Source organism: Harpegnathos saltator, unplaced genomic scaffold, assembly GCF_003227715.2.
Source record: "Harpegnathos saltator strain DR-91 unplaced genomic scaffold, Hsal_v8.6 scaffold171, whole genome shotgun sequence".
Taxonomy (NCBI): domain Eukaryota; kingdom Metazoa; phylum Arthropoda; class Insecta; order Hymenoptera; family Formicidae; genus Harpegnathos; species Harpegnathos saltator.
The window spans coordinates 1,215,048-1,231,327 of NW_020229952.1; the positions used below are offsets into that span (position 1 = coordinate 1,215,048).

Below are 16,280 nucleotides of genomic sequence, written 5' to 3' on the forward strand. Positions count from 1 at the left end.
ACTTGTCGCGAATTGACGCGTCGTTCGGTGAAACGGGTGATCAAGATTCGAATGAACATGAAAAACGACGATTCTCCAACCGTAGGATTCACGATCGCACTTTCCTCTTTTACGGTTTCGCCATGACGCGTTGTCATAAAAACATTGTACTTATCCGCTCGTGACGTGACGGGGCCTCGACGAGCTTACATAACAAAAACGCACTGTTCTATGCAGCGTTGCGAGGTCGACCGAGACAGACGAGATGCAAATTACACAGTTTAGTTTCAACAGCTTCAAATGGCTCGGGAACTACTAGCGCCGATAAGGGGTTGCATTAGAAGCTACTACCTTTAAAGAGATAAGTACGGTGTGCGTTCGCCGGATCTGTTTCGCTGAAAAGCTATCGTTGCGGTAATAAGCAAAGTAGCCTAGGGACTTCAGCGTAGAGCGAAGGAGAAGGCGAAAGAGGAAGGAAAAAAGAATTGAGTTATCGCTTGCGTTGAAAGAAAACTCGGCTCGCCGTCTGTTGTTGCTGTCTGTTGTTGCTATTTATCAAAGCGCCAGCGCGACGAATATTTTTTTTACACGGTGGTGGTAAATAGACGGGCTTACGGGTGAAAGCACGTAAGCTCAGTTCTGAAAGGTAGCCAAAAAAAAGAAGAACAGCATCAGCTGCGCAAGGAGTGACTCTACGTGTCTAAATACTTTCCACCGACTCGGCGGCGCGGCGGCGGCGGCGGCGGCGGCGGCGGCGGCGAGCCGCGCATATGTAGCGTTTATTCCGTCGCTTTTAATTAAACGCGACTGAAGTTCCACTGATGCGAAACCGCGGACGTTTGTTTTATAGATGTTATCCGCACTTTGTGCTCCGCGGGATGTATAGCCGTGCAGTGGCGTGTTTGATGGCCGTCCCTGATGTTTCATTCCCTCGTTCGCAGCTGTCGCTCGCTGTCAGCACTTATGCTAATAACAAACCGGCCCGTAATTACCTGGCCGCAGCGGGAGCTACGCGGATTACGTTCCTTTGAGGAATTTTGAATGTATGAAATCCGACCGACCGGTCCCCCACGGCTGCGCTGCGTGTTCGGCAGCTTCTCGTCGTCGACGGGCTGGTCGTCCGCGCGAGCAACGAGACATTCCTATGCAATCCCTGCTTTACTCTTCGCTTAAGCCTGCGGAATATCATCATCGGATCGTCGGTCGCTCGGCAGCCTTGCCGAGTCGAGACAACAGGAAGTAAGAGGCAGGGCGGGGCTGTCCATCTTGCGTTCGTCTCAAGTGAGACCTTAAGCGCCATCTCAAGGTGCCATCTGGCCGATGAAACGACCGTCTCACGATTCTGCTTAAGACTATCTCAAATATCGAATCAGACTATGAATGGCGCTGTGAAAGAGAGCGGAGATTTCCACACTCACTTCGCTCTTCGAAGTCGTGATCGCGTAATTAATAAAGTTGCTTTCGTCGGGCCATTTTCTTCCATCACGAAGACGGCGCGCGCTTTATCGCGCGAATCTGTAGACATTCCAGCGGCAACGGAAGCAACTCTCGCATCCGAGAGCGTAATTTGCATCGCAGAATGCGCTTGATCGATGCGAACCGAAGGATCAGTTAATTCCAATACCGAAGGCGTCGGATTAAAAGTCGAGATCTAGGGGGGAGTGATGATAAAAGCGCGCGTCTACGAGCGATTTTCTTCGATGTAAACTCCATCTCTCCTCTTGGCATCTCTCGTGGTGGTGAGGCAGAGCGTCGCATCGAGTTCCTTGCGACTCTTTATAAATCTCAAAACTCCGCCGAAAAGTCAAGTTCGCTGATCGAGGCATATTTAGAGATGGTCGTAAAAAGCGCGAGGGCGCAGTCGCCCCCGCCGAAATGTCACGTGTGACATTGTTCGTAGCGAAGTTCTTCCGTTCAGGTCCGACGAGATTTTTTTACGAGCGCTACTGGAAGATCGATTACGCGGAATAAAATTTTATTATTCCAGTTTTTACGTCGCGCTTGCTTGCTTGCTTGCTTGCTTTTATTGTCCGGGACGGAAATACAGCGTGGCGACTTACATTTATCGTGAACGTAGCGGAGCGGAAAGGCGGAGGAAGAAATTGACATCTTGTTATATTTGCCGTCCTTTTCCCTCACTGTTACTTCGATTTCTCACAGCCGGAAATTTTGTCGTCCGCCGTGCCGGATCTTCTCGTGCTTTCATCAGTACTTCACGAAACAATTATAAAGGTCGGATCTGTCTGTGTCTTGTATGTGTGTGCGCGCGCGAGGTGTTTCGTATGACGAGGGTGTACCCGCCATTCGTCATAGTCACTGCCGATATACACATTTCGCATCCACGACGTCTGTAATATTGAAAAAAAAAAAAAATATTCAAAGTGAAATTTATTGATTGAGGCGCCTTAAAACTTAATAAACTTTTGGCATTTCGCGCATGTATCTCAATAACGGCCTTTGTCGTACGAGATACCCGGCCGTGTATCGTCAAATAATACGTAAACCATATAAATAAATCGTAATCGTGAACGTCTTTCGCCTCGTTTCATCGGCCGTACAAACGATTCTTTTGACCGCAATTAATAATTGTTTACTGGGCAATTCAGCGACGAAAAGGGTAGATTTTCAATTAACGTGACGATGGGACGAGCCGAAGCAAATGCTAACCGCTGTAAGACTCCGAAATTGCTTTCTTCGGCCGAAACGCGCTCGCTTCGTTGCTCGTCACGCTGATTCAAACAATCCTTCCCTTTTATCAGTCACGGCCTATCACAGCGGTCGATTCCAGCGATGATTTACTCACCTCGCGGACCTCCAAATTATGTATCTGTATATCTAATCGCGACAAATTATATCTGTATATCTAATCGGACCCGCAACCCCCGGCAACAATTGCGCCACTTGGCGAGCCATCTCGTGATCAGAAAAGTTCCGCGCGCGCGCGCGCGCGCGCGAGGCAGCTTTAATCAATTTAATCGAGACGAGTCTCCGGCGCTTTTACGGGCTACGGAGTCGGCTATACTTTTCGGCTGCGAACTCTCCTCCCCGTTCTCGCACTTCCGCCGGTAATCCAGACTAAGTGCGCCACCGCCGACAATGTAGTCCTCGAAAAGCATTCCCTGGTATTAGCAAAACGCGCTCACGAATGTACACGAACGTGTACGCGCTCAGGTGCTCGAACGCTGAGGAGGCCCGCGCGAAGCGTGAGTGCGGTGCGGTCTCTTAATTCTCGACGGTAACGAGGGAGGCGCCCGCGCGCGCGATTTCTACTCCGACGTCGCCGCGAATTAACGATCCTTTGCGTTTAAGTAACCGTTAATCCGTCAAGGCGCGAAACCGCAACGCTCGACGCTCTCTCTCTCTCTCTCTCTCTCTCTCTCTCTCTCTCTCTCGCGAGTTTTTCGCTCGTGCTCGCTTACGGCGGACGAACTCACGGTAAATCGCGCCCGGACCGGGAAAGCGCGAAGAGGGTTCGCAGTAAAACTGGCGGGATCGATACCGCGCGCGACGGCCAAGTAACGCGCATTTTAATCCCTTCTATCTCCCGCTCGTTCGCTCGCTCGCTCGCTCTCCGAAGCGCCGCGCGTTTCAAGTTGCGACGAGAATAATGACGACTTGGCGGCCATTGTCTCTCCGTGGGCGGAAAACAGAGCCGAAAAAGCCTTCGACGAGTTAAGTCCGAGTTAAAGCCGCGAGCCTTGCGGCGCCGCCTTGCTTCGCGGAGTTTGCGCCCCCCGGATCGCTTTTCCAAAGTAAATCAAACAAATGGCAGTCGGAGACCCGGAGTACCCGCGCTTCTAAGTGCTCGCCGAACTTTGCTCGAAGGGTGCATTATCGTTTCGCGAGCAGCCGATGGTAGAAAACCCAATTACTTTTTGAAATTGAGAGGCTTCTCACTCACGGCGGAGCGCTCGCCTCCGCTTCCGCACGCGGAAGTGCCCCGGGAAGACTCGCGGACGGAATTATACATAAGTATGCGGTTTGCGCGTAAAATCGCGTACCGAGCGGCCGTTTCCGTTTCACGCGCATTGTCCGTAATCGACTAATGAATTTACATCCCACGCGCCTCACGTAAAATCTCGCGCAGGTCCGTAATGCGATCATCGACCATCTAGTTCTACGCTAATGGTGTTGCGAGCTCAAAGTACAGCCGCACCGTGTTCCTCTGCCGATGGCGGTATAATTGCATTTCCTCCGCGGAAAGCTACCTCTACGGGCGATAAGTCGTTAACGCGTATCGGTACGAGCGAACTTGCAGCAGGTGGGAGGCACACTCCGCCTCCGCGCATGTGTGTGTGTGTGTGTGTGTGTGTGTGCGTGCGCATATGACGAGAATAATAAAATATTTACTGCTTTATGCGAAAAAGTTGTTCGCGTTATGGCTATCGACGAGACCTCGATAATAAACGCGCACTTCCGTTAATCCCCCGCTCGTAAAAACGAATGCTCGCGGGAAAAATTTATGGCGGTCGAGGATCCCCGATCCTCGAAGACGACTCGACGAACGTACTTTTTTATATCTGTATACATATATAGAACCAAGGTACCGGAGCTCCTTCCGATTAAGAACGCGCGAGAACAAAGCGATCGTTTTTATAAAATGTATATCACAAGAGAGATTCTTCGGTGTCAAGCGAGTCAACCGTTTCCCGACGCACCTTCTCCATAATATCGTAACTTTCTACTCGCCGCGATTAAGTCTTGCGATTAAGTCCCAAATTGAAGTCTCATTAAAGCGGAGTACCCGTAAAATGAAGTTAAGGACGCAGTTCCGTTTCGCGTCTCCTCCTCGCTGGTCTCCGTTTACTCGAAAAACTGACGCATCCGTCCGTCGCGGCGACGCCGCGTCGTTTGCCGTTACCCCGCCGCTTTAGAATACAGCTCCGAGACGGAAGTTGTCGACGTATCCAACAAAAGCCAGCGATGTACGCTGACTTCGCAGACGATCAGCGACCGGGGACCGGGAAGAAGAGTAATGCCCGTCGGATTAGCGCCCGGCGACCAGGTTGCAGAAATATCGTTCGTTGAACGGCACGTACGCCAGGCTAATCGATGTATTCGCGTATCGAGCGTCTCTGAGTGCATCGCTTGCGCTCGTGATGAATGCGACGCCGCAGATGGCCGAATAGCAGCATCCGCGCTGCCAGACAGATTTAATCGTTGCACGTACGCCGTACGATGCGCGCACGTCATACGCGATGAGGAAATATTTTCGTAATAAAAGTTTGACTTTTAGTCACGTGCGCGATAAACTGCGCCGTTACGTATCGTTACCGCGACGCGACCGGCGCGGTACATTGTTGTTTTTCCCGATTTGTTCGTCCGACGCACGTTAAAAAAAACTTCAATGTGTGTGTGTGTGTGTGTGTGTTGTTTAATATTATACATGACAGACACACATTGCGTAATTCGCGTATTTGCACACGTAGACTTTGAATCTTACGACAGTCTCGTGAATCTCGAGCCGATGTTTCTCAGAGATCAGGCTCCCCCTTACTCATTTCTCCCTTTACTTTTTCTAGTTTTTTTTTTTCATTGCGCCGATATTATTTCTTTTATACGTAAAACACGGAGATTTACGACAGCGTGTTTCACTTTGGAACCGCTTGAATTTTTTTATCGATCGTCTCGGCGGTATCGATGCGGTGAACTTTCGAGATGTATCTATAAACTGTTCGAATCATAAATATTTTACATCATAAATATTTTACATGGAATTTTCTCTCTTCACCAGATACTCGGCATCGTAAATTTGCGATCCTCTCGTCGTCTTCGATTCTACGAATGTCTACGGATTGACGGATCTCTACGGCATTTGTGCACTCGTCATAAGATTTTTAGTATTCAGATTAATCAAATTATTCCGCATATGTCCTCTTTTGTCGGGCGATATTCAAGTCGCCCCGATTCGCCACGATTACTCTCATCTTATTCTGACGAATGGAATATCGACGCGCTCGTTCCGCAGCTCTCGCAGACGCTTGTTATTTCTTCATGCTGCATAACTGTGTTTCCTCTCACCTGTCCCCCCTTGTTTTCGCGATATCGCGAAACAACTAACCCCCGCGTGTCTACTCGCGCGTTATCGCGTCATAGTTCCCGCCTGTTTGCTGTTGCTGTATCGGATAATCGATGGAACCGGACGGGTTTGGAGATAGCAGCACGGCAAAAGTGACATCCTGCGAACCGTGTCCGACCATCAGTTTCCGCTCGTGGCTCGTTCGTGTGGCCATTTGCATCGGCTTTCCGTTCTTTTTGCTTAAGTACGGGGACGCCAATCCGCCACTCGTGCTTGCTTCTCCGAAGAGCAGAAAGATGTGCGGATAACGCTCGCGCCTTCAACGGTGTGATTAAGGGATTAAATCCTCGAAGCTTAAGAACAACGACGCTAATCCTCTCGACGGCGTCGAGCCCGCAGGGAGCGAGCCATAAATTCCTCCGCAGCATTCCAGCATTACACGTTAGCCTGGCGCAGATTTCGTCCACGATGATCCAACTCTTCACGGATCCGATGGCTTGCTTATCCCGATAAAATCCGACAGTGGATGTGCTACATAGCTACATATAAATTAAACACCAAAATGAGACGTGCGGTACAGCTTATTACTCGCACGAATAATCGACAACCGATACTTTTCCGTAGCGGTTTAAATCCGACTTTGCTGATCAATTCTTAATTCGCCGAGGAACAAGTTCGCGTTTATCGAAAATACGGCAATCCGAGCTATACTTAGCTTTCCGACGGATTTTCTTTCAACTTTCTACGAGACTCAGAAGCGAAAATACATCGACGAGTTTCCTCCTCCGCTCCGGGTGGTGGGGATAGCTGCAAGTTCGTCGGGCATTTCAATCGCCCGACCGCGCGGCCTTGCCCCCACTCCCGCGCCGTGTGATCAGCTGATCGCTCGATCGCGCAACCGCCTGTGTCCACGCGCGGTCGTTCACCTCGCTCACGCTTGCGCGGTAGGACTTCAAAAAGGGGCCTTTAACTCGCGGCGCTTGAACAACTTGTACAACGCCGCGATTCACTGGCAAGCCCAAAACCGCAGCCGCGAGCACACGTGGTGGATTTTCGTTCGTTTCGGAAATTTCTTATTCTTACGCTAATTCACCGTGAGATTCGCTCTCTCGCTTGTTCGCGGCAGAACCGTTGCTTTGCACCCTTTCACATACACGAGATGCACGTTATCTCTTGCACTTGAAGACGCGAGCGAGGAAATTTCTCAACCGACAGCAGTGTTTTTTAAGAGACACTTTTTAGAGGAAACAATATGTCGATGCAGAGACGGGCCGTTGCCTTCTCCCTCCTTTTTTCCTCTACCTGTTTTTCCCTTTCTTTCGTAAATTCGTCAAACACGAGATGACGTTTGTGGGACGTCGGACACGTCCGTACGAAATTCACGAGCAATATTAAAATAACGTCACGAGCCCCTTGCGATGATGTATGTATGTCGGCAGCGAGGAGCCAAACAGAGAAGGGCTCTCTCGCTCCGTCCGGCCATTTGCAGAGGAGGGGGAGGGCGGAGGTGGAAACCGCGAAGGACGATAAATCTTGCGCGCGTCCCTCATCGCGATGCTTCTGCCAGAACAGCACGCATGCTATCTCGCGTTTTTGCGAAGCGAAGCGAGGACCATCGGTGACGATGTATGGGCTGAAGGTTGCACTCGGCGGAACGTTATTTATCGTCGGGCGAATGAGCGTAACTACGCCTCTCGATCCGCTTCGATGACGATGATACGCCGTCAGTCGCATTTAATGCCTAACATCGCGCAACAACGTGATGATATTAGGTCCGCGTTCGTGGCTCGACTGGTCCTTCGAGAGACGCTGCGTTTCGCGAGATACATCAGACGTCACTAACGCTCTCCAACGTCGGCTTGGGTACTTTTTTTTTAATCGTATCGCAATGTCCAGCCAGTGTACCTCGATGAAAAAAAGGTCAGTTGATTCTTTTCTCGTCGATTATTTGGTGTCGCATACGCGAAGATGCGAAAACGAACTTGGCCGTTTAAGCGTCGAAGCAGGATCGGAAGGTGTCGCACACGCATTTCGTCGCGAGTACACTGATAGAAAAGTATAGCTGAATTAACTATAATCTCACTATATTTTATAGCTCATTTTGGCGTCAACTATATTTTTATAGCTCGTGGAAACCTGCGAAATATAATAGAATAAACACAAATATATAGTCAATGATTGTCTTAAATAATTGTTTAGTTACTTTTACCACATGTATGGTAATTTCTCATTCACAAATATAGTGAGATTTAATATTCATATAGTTACATCTGTCATGATTTAGTCAAATATTCTGGTAATATTGACTATATGAAAGAGTTACTTTTACCTACCATTTTCTATTTGCATCCATACAATAATTTTAGTTTAACTTGCTATAATTCTTAAGTAATTCTCAAGTAAAAATATTATATGGTTGGTTATACCATGCCTATATCGTAATTATTACCGATAATACTTACTATAAATATAATATTTCGGACTATCATTTAGTTACTATATCATATTATAGTTCCAAATATCATATACTTTTCTCTCAGTGTAAGTGCGGATTTATGAAAAAAATATTTATCGCGTGTCTTCAAGCGCGGGTTGTTACATTTTGACAAAATGGACAAACAGTTTCACGCAGAGAGAGAGAGAGAGAGAGAGAGAGAGAGAGAGAGAGAGAGAGAGACCGACCGTTCCGAAGAGAATTCCGCTGACGGCGAATCATCTCGACGAACTATTAACGAAACACGCTCGTACTTTATCAGCAAAATGATTAGTGTTTATTATGCGCCCGGCACGGTACTTTACATCGTATGAATAGCTTTCGCGCGTCAAACGTGAAACGTAAATGAATTACATCGGCAGTGTATTTCGGCATTTTGGAACAGGCAGCATGACATTATTACATATCGGGAAATGTAGGTCGTGGCGTTGCTCTCGAGCGCGCGCGCGCCCTCGTGTTTGAAAATTCGAAAAGGGTAATATCATCGAAAGCCGATTCCACTGTCATTTCGTTCCGTCAAATTCCATTTGCCGTCTGAGAGAGCAGAACGCGAATTGCGATTACGCACAAGTGCAGAAACAGAGAGACTTTACTATTTGTCCTTTATTTCATTTTTTTTACCTTTTCTTTTTCTTTTTTTGTTCAAGTGTCGCGTCGATGAATTCGGTTTTCCGTGCGGTTTTGCCCCTGAAAGGGAATTCATTGCGATTTCGCTTGTGCGCGAACATTGTGCGTGCGAGTGTACGCACGCGCCGCGTGTGTACACGTTCGGCCGTGTACACACGGGGGGGTTCCCGCTGCGCCGCCCGCGCAAACTACATCGGCAACTTGGAGCTCTCGCTTTGCATACACACGTCGCCGACTGCACGCGCAAGAAAATTGAATGCACTTCCGGAACACTGGGCGTCACTTGTGACGGGTATGTCGAGTCCCGAGTCTCTTTTGTCTTCCCTCCCCATGCAGCAGCTTTTACGACGGACATTTCAAGTTTGTACAACGGTTTGTCAGACGCGCTGGACTTGCCGCGCTGCGAGACGCGTTCGAGTATGATGAATGTGTGCTCGTCGTGAATTTCTCGCGAGCATTAATCGTAACGGGATGGACACGGTGATTCGCTACTTGCGACTCTGCTTGCACGATTCACGCGTTGTGAAATGCGATGGTCTCCTTTTTTTTTTTATTTTCTTCTTCGATGTGTCTTCAGTGAAATATTCAGACACACGCGCGGTAGATTGTCTCTATCATTTTTCCCTCGTTTCTTCGCAATCTACGTGCAGCTAGGAGAAGAGAGTAGAGTTCGTGGAATTTGCGGCATACGCGTTGAAGTGCGTGAAATACATGCCGACATTCGCACATTATTAAGCAGTTATTGAATAACCGTTGACGATCAGGTATTAAATTATCAGAAAATCTGATATTTTTCAACATCCGATATTTAGCGAAGCGTATCCCGAGCCGCGCGAGGCGAGAGGCACGGTTTTATCCTTCTTGTTACGTTGCTCGCTTCAGCGGCAATTAATGAGAGAAAAAGAGAAATTTCCTGTAATTATCCGGCCGTAACATTAATTAGCGGACTAATGTTAAACTCGTGTTTCCAAACTAATTCAATTAAAGCTTCTCTGTGCAGCCATACTTTGTTTTACCTCCTTGCCAAACAGCGGTGGAGTTTCGATTAAGCGCAACTCGCGCAACTTTGGAAAACTTGTCGAGTTTACCAGTTTACGCTATTATAAATTATTATTGAGATCTGTGCCCTCCCCTCCATTGTCTTTTACGCGTCTCGTCGACTGGGCTGCAGATGAAAAAAAAAAAAATGCGAAAAACGAATAAAAATTGGAATACTCGCTATCTTTGTGTAAAGCTATTTACTAGCCGCTGTACGGCTATACGCGCACGTACACGTCGTATGACACGCGAGATCTCGAGTGTCTCGAGTTGCAATTAATCTCAATCGTCGGCGCGAGCGAAAGAGCCGAGGAGACCATTAATCGCCGGTTCTCGAATTTCGCTCGCGCGCGAAAGTATTACTCTCCGCGGTCTCTCTCTCTCTCTGTGTGTGTGTGTGTGTGTGTGTGTGTCGAGGAGCGCGCGCGAACAGTCGGCTAAATAGTTAAATTAGATAATGGAGGTAGACAGGGTCGGTGTGTGAAATTGGGTCAATTGATTCCTCCTCCAGCGTCGTTGGCCGTCTCTCGCTCTGGCTAACACCCGGCTAGGTCTATCACATCGCGAGATGGCGATCGCTCGTTCCCCGTGTTATCGGGCTCCTTTTAATGACGGAGTAAATACACGTGGCGGCGACGCAACTGCTAGAAAATGTCGCTGCCCGACGCCCGCGGTCGGGGTATCCGCGGATCCTGTCACGCAGTGCGCCACGCAGCAGTGAGAATATCGATTCCGCCGAGGAGGAAAGAGAGAGAGAGAGAGAGAGAGAGAGAGAGAGAGAGAGAGAGAGAGAGAGAGAGAGAGAGAGAGACCGCGCGACGGGACGGACTGTTTCGCCGGGCGAGCTCGCAATTTTCAGCTGCTCGCAGTCTCGCAGTCTCGCAGTCGCGTTCGAATGCCTCGAACGGCACGTACGGATGCGCGATTTGTTGCTTGTATTAGTAAACAAGCGGGGGGACTTGGTCGCCCGTGACTACGTGGCCGTTAATCAGAATACGTGCCGCGCGTGACTCCGGTCACGTATCGATTAAAACGGGTATCTACGTACGTTTCTACGTACGTAGCAATTAAGAGTTACCGTAACTCGTCGCGAATACTGACTACGCATAATCTCCACGCCGGAGATCCGCTCTCGCAGAGCCAATTATTCCGACTACTCCGATACTCGTCAACAAATGTTCAACTCCATCCGTCTGGAAGCTGCCCGAATACCGCCATCCATCGTTCGGTTATCGCGGCGCTCCGCAGCGCGGCTATAATAATGACAAATTCCGCCGTTCGTTATACTTCCCGCGCTGCGCTGCACTGCGCTGCGTGTCGCGCGCCTTACCGCTAAGTTACCTCCCCGCGCGCGTTCGTGCACTCGAATCAAATCCCTTCCTTATCCGGCTGCCGCGCCGCGGCGGCCATGGCGGCGTTAAATTCTTGACGATGCGAATTTTAAGAGCGAACGGACGTCTTCCATTTTACTTACACGAGATCCTCTTACGACGGGAATCAACACGTAGATCAGGGAATGCGCGGCGCAGCCGGGAGAACTGCAAGGAGAAAAGACATTCCACGGACTCCCCTCGTGGGGCTGATCGAATGTGTACCGAGTCAACCCCATTTTCACCCCTCGAGTCACGAGGTGGTAAATCCTCGGTCCCCCGGGCGAACTTCGGTAAACATCGACGTTAACTTGGGAGGAGAGGAAAAGGTGAACCCGCGGGAGTGAGCGAATGAGAGATAACGCGGCCCTCGTGAGGCGTGGCGAGGTGAGGTGAGGTGCTTCTCTCTCTCTCTCTCTCTCTTCTTTTTTTCTTTCTTTCCTCTCTTTCCTCTCTCTCTCTCTCTCTCTCTCTCTCTCTTCTTTTTCTCTTTCTTTCCTCTCTTTCCCCCCTCTCTCTCTCTCTCTCTCTCTCTCTCTCTCTCTATCCATGGCGGATCTGATGGGAATTAACGCGGCCAAATACGCCAGGATACGTATCGAGGACCCTCCTATATCCGCGCTGCTCTCGCAAAAACGTTCGCCGTCGTTTTTCCGCTGCTCCGGAACGAACGGTCTTGAATCACGGCTGCGGCGACAATAACGATAACGAAGTTTCGCTGGAGCGAGCCGTTCTTACGATTTAGCCCGATATACTCGATGTAAGATTGCGGTGTCTGGAAATAACCGACGGAGAGCCGTATTTCACCGGTAACTGCCATACGCGTTTCATAAGAGCATGAGGCTGATTGGAAATGGCCGAGAGCTTTGAGTCAACTCTGAAATAGTTAATCTGCTGCGGTAGAAAAAAAGAAGTTGACTCACGTGTTAATTGAGCGTCGAGAGGCGGACTCGCTGCTGCGGCGCTCAGCGGCTGCTCGAGCAGTCCTAAATGTAAAAACGTTCTCGAGACATTCGCGTATCCTGCGCGCCGAAAGATGATACGAGAGAAATGGCACGCATTTACGAGGAGAGAGAGAGAGAGAGAGAGAGAGAGAGAGAGAGAGAGAGAGAGAGAGAGAGAGAGGAAAAGGAACGGGTCTCCGCCGGCCGCGGTGTTCATAAAAATGTCACCCGGGACCTGTTTCTCGCGTTCTTTTGTTCGGTTTGACTAAAATGGAGTTGTGTTCATTTATCATACGAGGCAATAAATATCCTCGTTTCGCAGCAGCTCGGCGATAACGGTGCAAGTTGAGAACCGTGGCCGCGAATTCGGCCTGCGGATGACGTCGGGCGGTCGTGCTCCGTAAACTAGCTCCATTAATTAGGCTTGGAACTTTTTACAAGCTTGTTACGTCCGATCGACGGATGTTCCAAGACCGAGAGACATCGGCGGCGTCTCTCCCCCGGAATGGCTCCGCCTTCATTCGGTGTATAAATCGCACCTACACACGTAGACGCGCGCGCGCGCGCGCGCGTGCATTTATCTCTGACGAAGTCGCAAATGCGGGACAATCTATTTCCGTCTAACTTTAAAGATGTCGACGGTATATCCGACGGAGCTCGCTGGCGCGTAGTTCCGCCTTTTGGAGAAACGTGTGTGTACACAAGTCGCGCGCGAATAAATCGTCCGGCGCGAGCGTTTCATTAGGCGCACAACAGGAATTCCGGTGAAATAACCGTCGGGCGTCGTATCATACACGTTTTACGTCGCTGATATTACCGCGGAGACCTGTAGACAACGTATCGCGCGGTGCGCTCTGTTTCCCCGAGGTGTGATCACGCGATTGTTATATTTAAATGCGAACGAAGCGTAAACTTGGCGGCGGCGGCGGAGTTTCGGTTGCGCCGCGATGTTCCGGGGCTTAGAAGTTGCTTAACTTCGCCCGTTTACTCCATTCGTTCGCCGTATTGTTCGAAACTATTTCGAGGATAACACTAATTACGAGAGCAACCGAACTGTCGCGTCACGTTTCTCGTGCGGTATCTATTAGCAATTCCGGCTCTCTCGTTTTACGTCTACTAGGAAAACTGAAGAGCGTCAGCCAGTTGAGCTCAGCTTCGACTTGGAAACAATCGCTCCCGCACACTGAGAGAAAAGTGTGTGATATTTGGAACTGTAATGATATAGTAACTAAATTATAGTCCGAAATGTCATATTTATAGTAATAATCGGTAATAATTACGATTTAGGCGTAGTATAACCAACCATATTTTTACTAAGAATTATAGTAAGTCAAACCAAAATTATTGTATGGATACGAATATAAAATGGTAGGTAAAGTAACTCTTTTATATAGTCAATATTACCAGAATATTTGCTAAATGATGACAGAGGTAACATTAAATCTCACTATATTTGTGAACGAGAAATTACCGTATATGTGGTAAAAGTAACTAAACAATTATTTAAGACAGTCATTGACTATATATTTGTGTTTATTCTGCAGGCTCCACGAACTATAAAAAATATGGTTGACGCCAAAATGAACTGTAAAATATAGTGAGATTGTAGTTAATTCAACTATATTTTTCTATCAGTGCAGCGGCCGCGTCTGCCGCTGCGAGCTACGAATTTCTCACACCCGTTTGCGGATTAATCGAGCATGGGAGAATCTTTCTCCGCGAGGGAACATTTCCGCCAATCGTAACGTCGCGATATTTTCGCCGTTGCGTGCTCGGACATTTTACCCGTCGACAAATCTACTTATCCCCTACGAAGCCCACGTTTCGGATTCGATCCGCTCCGCGCATCCGCTTACGGTTCGGATATTAATTTGCACCAGCTTCAATTTAGATGTTAATTAAGATTAATATTTAGTCGCGAGACATCACCTCTCGCGTGCGCGCACGCGGAGAAGTAGCCACTATCGAGCGAGCGCGATCTCTGTGCAATTTCATTTAATAATTCTAAACAATTCATTTGATTCGCGCGCGATAACAGAAGCGACGCAATTAAACGTAATTTGATGGCGTAGATAAGTTAATGAAATCCCGTTCAATAGAGGTCTCACGCACGTTTCTGCACGCGCATTCTCCCTCGGAAACATTGTTTACGTAATCGTGAGTAACGACCGCCCCCCCCCCCCTCCCCGATCATCGCTTCCGAATTCAACCGCGGACTTCGCGGCTTCCTCCTCGCCTCGCGCTTCCCGTCGCGCCCGCGTCTTTTGTCGCTCGATCGCTCGATTTTTCGCTGCTGCGAGCGCCACGCGCATGCGTGCGCGTTAGATTGATCGGGAACGGGCCATGTGTCCATCGTGCGTGCTCATAAAGCATGCAACGAGAGATTCATCGGCCCGTGACGAGTTACGCCCCTCCAGCGTTGTTTCCTGCGGACGGCGCGGTAGCGGCCACCGGAAACCAGCTTTTCTGCCTGATGGCCATGGCGGCGGCGGCAGGGAGGGAGGGAGGGAGGGGGAGCGTGAAATGCCAGCCGATAGACCGACGCCAGGCACGATTCGGCGGGAAGTAACCGAAGACGCAGAAACCCGAATCCGCGTTGGCCTTTATTCGCTTTTCATCAGCGGCTCCGCCGCCGGAAGATGGGCTTTTTTTCGTCGCCACTCTCCGTCCATCGGTGTCATCCTCCGAGTAACGGAGAACTCTGAGATCGCTGGATCGCGAGATTCGATGGACCGTTTCGAGCGCGACGAAGGATCCCTCGAACACGGCTCGATTTTATCTACACGCGCAGCCGTTTGTTCTCGCAAGTTTCTCTCTGCGGTCTCTCGGTGCCGGCTCGTAATGTCGCGTTTCTTCCACGACTGATATGATAACGGCTGCGAGCGCAGACCGTCGACTGCAGACGAGAACATGTCGTGGTTGAATTCGGCTGGCCGTCAGATACATTGTCTTGAAGAACCAGGAGTCGTTAGCCCATTCCTTCGCGTTACGAGAAAGTCAGACCGTGGCGCAAGTTTGCCTCGGCGACGTGGCCATAATCGCGGCGTGGCTTTAGCGGCGCAGCAAGAGTCCGGATTGAACGAGCTTAGAAATATTATCCTCTAAGATGGCCACGATGGAAGGTGGAAATTGAATTCCGCGCGCTCTCGGCTTAATTTCATTGTCGGCGTCGCGTGGACGCGCCGCTTTAAGCGAGCCATTTTAATTACCGCGCTGTATACGCGGTGTATATATATATATATATGAGGGTCGAGTCAAAAGATCGCGGCGGCGAGAGCGGGTAAACGGCGAATGTGTGGACGACGACGACGACGACGACGACGACGGCGACGGCGACGACGACGGCGGTGCCGCTATTTCGCGTTAATACCCCAACGCGTCGAGACGCCGAAGCAATTTCACTTGAAGGTTTTTCAAATCGCCAGGACTTTTCCTGCGTCCGAGGCGTTTTATCCCGAGGGGGCACAGGGGCGAGTTGGTGGCGAGGAGCGGCGACGAGAGAAAGAGAGAGGGGGGGGAGGAGAGCAATGTCGCGTCCGGAAATGAAATTCTTCCGAAACTGGTTGGAACAGCGGATCAAGCGGATCTGTGACCAGCTTGGGTCGCGCCGTCGTCGTCGTGGCTTTTCTCGCGGCAAGCAGACTCGACCGCGAAAATATCGTTCTCAGTACATCCGGTGTCCCGCGATTGCGACTCGGTCTCGTAACCGAGGAGTCCGTTGCCATGCGGAGCTCGCGCCGTTCATTAGCGGGATTGAACATTAGCCGGAAGTGGTGTACGATTGCACGCGCGCGTATGAGCGCGTTGAC

At 49.8% G+C, this 16,280-nt stretch overlaps 1 protein-coding gene across 5 annotated transcripts in view; it reads left to right on the forward strand.

Annotated features, from left to right (window-relative positions):
- The window catches only part of kuz (zinc-dependent metalloprotease kuz), a 134,639-nt gene that overhangs the window by 94,935 nt on the left and 23,424 nt on the right, over positions 1-16,280 (forward strand). The window lies entirely within an intron of this gene.